The sequence below is a fragment of the Lynx canadensis genome, chromosome A1 (genome assembly GCF_007474595.2).
Source record: "Lynx canadensis isolate LIC74 chromosome A1, mLynCan4.pri.v2, whole genome shotgun sequence".
Taxonomy (NCBI): domain Eukaryota; kingdom Metazoa; phylum Chordata; class Mammalia; order Carnivora; family Felidae; genus Lynx; species Lynx canadensis.
In genome coordinates, this window is record NC_044303.2 from 6579037 (window position 1) to 6585036 (window position 6000).

General features: G+C 49.4%; 1 pseudogene; it reads left to right on the forward strand.

Moving 5' to 3' along the window:
• LOC115498604 overlaps nucleotides 1-5484 on the forward strand; it is an 87564-nt pseudogene extending 82080 nt beyond the window's left edge.
• The last annotated feature ends 516 nt before the right edge of the window (nucleotides 5485-6000 follow it).

Below are 6000 nucleotides of genomic sequence, written 5' to 3' on the forward strand. Positions count from 1 at the left end.
GGCCTCGGCAGAGAAGGGAAAAGCAGGAGGAGAGCTGAGACTCGCCCCAGATTTCAGAAGGACCATCGCGTCTCCTTCTGCCGGCTGTTCCCCTCCTGCACTATTTCTGCAGCCGGCGAGCCCCAAGGCACAGTGTGTGAAGTTCAAATCTGTTTCTGTGCCGTCAGACCAAGCCTGGGAAGCCGACGAGTGAGAGCACGCTCTGAGCTGTGTGGTGCTTTACAAAAGCACCCAGTCAAGTGTCCCCGGGGCCCCCGGCGTAGATGAAAGCCGATGTCAACCATTTGTGTGAACTGAGTCTCCGGCCGGAGACAGGAGAGCCGGGGTGTTAGGGACACCTGGCCAAAGCCCTGCTCTCGGAAAAGTAGGGCCAGGAGTTGAATTCGGCGCCCCACGCGGCTGCGGCAAGGGCCCTCCACCCGGGCCGCCCGGGCCGGCCACAGGGGACCGGCAGGTCCCCGATGGGTGACTTCTCCCACCTGGTCAGGTGGGCTCCTGACGACATCACACACACTTACTGGGAGGTGGCTGGGTTTGTGCCACATGAGCGGTGGGCAAGAGGAAGCCTCTCAGATGTGGGGCGTGAAACACGTGCGGGCTTGCAGACCCCTTAGACACGTGATTTTCCTCTGTACCAGCCACACTGAACTGAAGAAGCCTTATTATTCTGTGGAGTCACCCTCCTCATCCAGCGAGCACGTTCAAGACACAGAGGATCATTCCCAGCTGCTGACACGACAGCCGTAGATATTCTCTAAGCCCGGTTCTTTCTTGGGCAGGACTCGGGGCCCTCCCCCTGAGTCAGCGGAGCCCTCCCCTCCTCCTCAACAGAGAGGCCCCTCCTCCTTTTATTGTCACACTTCGGCAGGTGTAAAACCGGGGGCTCTTCCCTCTCAGTGTTAAAAGGGCCTCCTTGGCTTGGTTTAGAAGGAAGTACCCGGGTAACCAGGGTCTTTCACCACAGATAACGAATAATGAATGTTATTCAGTGTGAAAATGACGGCAATTCTTCACCTGTCAGATTCAAAGGGTTTAAAAATAGCAGCGACCCTCAGGGTGTCATGGGGACAGCTGGGACCCTGAGAGCCATCGTCTGTCAGGCAGGGAGGCGGCAGGAGGGAGCCAGCCAGGCACAGCCGGAGAAGTGCTGGAGTGCCCTTGGGGTGGAAGGACTTTCTCCTTGGGGCCCTGACCTTGGAACAAGGCCTTGCTGCCTGACTTCCCTTTTAGAAGGGCACTGGCAGGCCCACCGTTACTCACTCCCGCGAGGAAGAAAAACAGAAAACAGCTTCTCCACACACAGCCCCGTGGAAGTGTCTGGGTTTCGGAGAGCGGTCAGAGACCATTTGTAAAATGAGGGGCCGGAGGGAGGTTCTGGAAAGAACACGGGATCTGGAGTCAGATGACCCGGAATTGAATTAGATGGCACCAATAATTTTCCGCACGGTCTAGGTGGTTGACCTGGCCTCTTGAAGTCTCAGCTTCCCTGTGTGCGTTTGGGGGATGGGACTTCTCCACTCCCGGGGATTCGGTGAGACAATTCTACAGGAACCCCCTGTTTTCTTTTTTTTTTTTTTTTAATTTTTTTTTTCAACGTTTATTTATTTTTGGGGCAGAGAGAGACAGAGCATGAACGGGGGAGGGGCAGAGAGAGAGGGAGACACAGAATCGGAAACAGGCTCCAGGCTCTGAGCCATCAGCCCAGAGCCCGACGCGGGGCTCGAACTCACGGACCGCGAGATCGTGACCTGAGCTGAAGTCGGACGCTTAACCGACTGCGCCACCCAGGCGCCCCCCCCCCCCGTTTTCTTTACCGTTTCTCTACCTTCGACAACCACCAGCCCGTGAGAGCAGGGGCTGTTTCTCTTTATCACCACCGTTGCCCTGTGATTGGAACAGAACCCAGTGCCTGCTCATGGCTCACTGTGTATGGAGTAGCCAGTCTGATCTTCCCTAAGTAACTCTTGGTTTTATGAAAACAGGTACAGATTTAAAAAAATTTTTTAACGTCCGTTCAACCAATGCTCAGGCTCCTTACTGGTCGGCAACTGGAAAGACACACCCAAAATCTCTACTTTAGTGGAACCTCATAGTTGCTCCCTCTCACTGAGGACCCTGCTTCCCAACCCTGATCAGACACCTGGTCTACCCGACTGCGGCACACTTCCGGGGACCAGTGTTCCTCAATGGGCTGGTGCTCCCACCTTTGAACGTGCAGTTGAGGTGCCCAGGGAGCACTGCGGTGGCTTCCAGAAAGCCAGACCCCGACCGCCTGACCCTCAGACCTTCCCTGATGGGTCTGGCCCTTCTTCCTAGATCCCACTTCCAGAGAGGAAAAGAAGGTAATCGTCTGGTGGTGTGTAAATCACTCTGTTGACAACACATCTGGTTATTGGGACGATGAGGCATTTAAAAATTCTCAAGAGAGCGTGTGTGGCTAGATCCCAAATACTCAGCTCAGACTGAGACCCTTGGAGTGGAACCAAGAATGGTGACCATACAGGCCCTGACTCTGGTCCCCGAGGGGACCCAAAGACTACACCCAAAGACTTGCACCCAAAGACTACAGATAGGCTTCCAGCATCTCATTGGTTCTCGACCTCATTGCCTCCTCACCAAGCCCTCTGAGGGGCCTGGAGTAAGTCTCAAAGGGGGCTTCCTGGAAGCATCTCCACCATCAGCTACCCAGCTGAGAGATGAAAAGGTCAAAGGGCTCCCGGTGCAGAGCCCGGGTAAGAAGTTCCCATTCTAAGAATTACAAGGTGGTTGGCTTTGGGGAGGAGGGCACGTGAGGAGGAAAGGTCTGTGCCTGGATTGAACGGACACTGGCAAGCCCGAGACAAAAATATCAACACCTCCAGATGGGGTTAGGAACTGTGGCTTCTACAAACTCAACCAAATTCGCACGTCTTGTGTCTCAGAGTCTTGTGTCGTTAAGGTGCAGGGAGAGCAGATCATCTCTCCCCCTGCGGTGTACCAGCTATACCTACCCCCTGCTCACCCAAGTGGGGGGCTCAGGTGGACTCACGCTCTTAACCTCCACTCGAGTTTTCGGCCTCACTCCAGCAGGCTGCTTATTTGTATCCAGGGCCAACGAGTTTTCAGGGAAAAGCAATTTTCTCCCGGGAGCTACACACGTTGACCTGTGACAGGCGAGTAACACACCACAGTGTCTGGATTAAAAAATAAAACAGCGGGGGCTCCTGGGTGGCTCAGTTGGTTGAGTGGCCGACTTCGGCTCAGGTCATGATCTCACGGTTCGTGGGTTCGAGCCCTGTGTCGGGCTCTGTGCGGACAGCTCGGAGCCCGGAGTCTGCTTCGGATTCTGTGTCTCCTCCTCTCTCTGCCCCTCTCCTGCTTGCACTCTGTCTCTCGCATTGTCTCAAAAATAAATAAACATTAAAAAAAATAAAAATAAAAAATAAAACAGAGAGTCACAGTTCCATCTTCAGTACTGTCCTGCCAGGGTGCCAGTGATTCTTTATTACCAACCACTGAGGACGACCAGAGTCTGTCCATTATCTTTCTTTCTGGAAAAACTAGCACCGTTCAGACACAGATGGGAGTTAAAGAACAAAAACAGCTCCCCCCCCCAAAAAAAACTGACGGAGACGCTTAAAAGGCTGAAGATTTTCCGTCAATCTTTCTCAGTTTCTTTTAAAAATCAAAGCACAATCTGTTTGCTTCAAAGGTGGCATCTCCATAGCTTTCTCAGTGTCATAATCTGAATGTAGATGAAAGGAAGATACTAGATTTGTGCTCTGTCTCCTTCCTTCCTTGAGGTAATAGGTCACTACTGATAAACAGGTGTACTCAATGATTCTGTCAAAGGTAAGATGTTGAGACTTAACATTGTTAAAATGGCAATATTTCCCAAATTACTCTTCCGATGCAAAATCCTAGCTGGCTTTTCTTGAAGAAATTGACAAACTGATCCTAGAAGTCATATGGGCCCAAAGAGCCAAAATAATCATGAAAAGAACAGCTGGTTGGGAGGACTGACATTTCCTGATTTCAAAACTTACTACAAAGCTGTCGCGATCAAGACAATGCTCTACTGGTATAAGGACAAACACATTAATAGACTAGAACTGAGAGTCCAGAAATAAGCCCTTATGTTTATGGCCAATAAACATCTTTGCTTTAGGCAAAGATGACAAGATAATTCATTGGGGGAAAGAATAGTCTTTTCCACAATAACGCTGAAGCAACTTGGTATCCATATACAAAGGAATGACCTTGGACCCTTACCTCACACCATACACAAAGAATCAACTCAAAAAGAGATCGTTAGAGGGGCACCTGGGTGGCTCAGTCAGTTAAGCGTCTGACTTTGGCTCAAGCCATGATCTCACAGCTCATGAGTTCAAGCCCTGCATCGGACTCTGTGCTGACAGCTTGGATTGTTTCAGATTCCTTCTCTCTCTCTCTGCTCCTCCCCTGCTTGTGCGTACCCTCTCTCTGTCTCTCTTTCTCTCTCTCTTTCTCTCTCAAATATAAATAAAAAATTAAAAAAAAAAGAGGTCATAGACCTAAATGTATGAGCTAGAACTATAACACCCTTACAAGAAAGAACAAGAGTAAGCCTTAATGACCTGGGTTTGGCAATGTTTTCCTAAATATGACACTAAAAGCACAAGAAACAAAAGAAGTAGGTACATTGGACCTCATCAAAACTAAAAACATTTATAATTCAAACAATACCAACAAGAAAGTACAAAAAGGGAAAGACGACAGAGCAAGATCGAAGAAGCAAGATCCCTTTAGTTCTAGAAAATCTGGAAAAAAAAAAAAAGGAAGGCTTATCAAGCCTTCAAAGCCACTCAAGCAAAGCAGACACTTTTGAAAAAGAAGGAGCAGAAGAAGGGAAAAAGGAAAGAGGTCAAGTTTAAGTGACTGGAATTGTTGCTACACAATTCCTGGCAGCAATAACGTGACAAGGCACACCGAAGATGACGACTAAAAGTGAAGCTTCATGTCTTCGAAGTGCCAGATAAGCATCCTGTGGCCTTTGTTGTTGCATCCAGAGGGTTAATGGGGTGATTTTACTGGTGCGGAGGCTCATTGCAAGCCTTCCCCTTGAAGAAGATTCTCAGTGATGTCTTGTCAAAGTGATCCCCCAGACCATAAAAACGCTACAGATAGTGGAACCTTATGTGACCTGGGGATTTCCAAATCTGAAGTCTGTCTGAGAACTCATCTTGAAACGTAGACGGGCCAAGGTCAAGAATAAAAGCATCTCTCTGATAGATTACAGTGACCGGGGAGCACCTGGGGAAGTTTGGTGTTATTTGTTTAGAAAACCTCAGTCATGAGATTGCCTTTTCAGGGAATAGTTTCCAGGTAACCTCAGGCCTCTTGCACCCTGTCCATCTCTCAGTGGCCCATCATGCTATGGAGAACAGAGGGGGCTTCCTCAAGGGGATGGGCTCACCTGGCTCTCAAGGTGAACACACCAGTCAGCTCATTCGGCGGCTGAACTAGATCCCGATTTTCTGAAACAGTGAGTTGGAAGCATGCGTTTTTGCTTTGGGGAATTCTTATACAGTACCTTCAAAGAATATTGTTTTCTGCTATGTCTTCAGAAGCTGCAGGGAATGGGTCAGGGAAAAGATGATGACGTCCCTAGTATCTTCTTCCATCGGCTTCCCAACACAGCCCAGCTCCAAGGGAAAGTTCCAGTGTGTTTTCCATATTGGCTGCCACTGGCACCTCTGAAATCAGCAAAGGACTCCTGCCATAGAGGGGGGTCCTGCTTTGTCACATCTCTTCTCCTGGGATTTAATGTTGGTGGATGAATACCCAAACATGAATTCAAGACAGCAGTGGACCAAGCCCAGGGGTATACTTGGAAGCTGGGGGTTCCTAGGGCCTTGTTTTGGAGAGAATTTGAAATACAATCAGAAAGAAGAGAGAGAGAGGAAAAAAAAGACAGCCCATGGATTCAGAGACAATACTTGCAAATCACTTGTTAATGGACTTGTATCCAGAATATGTAAA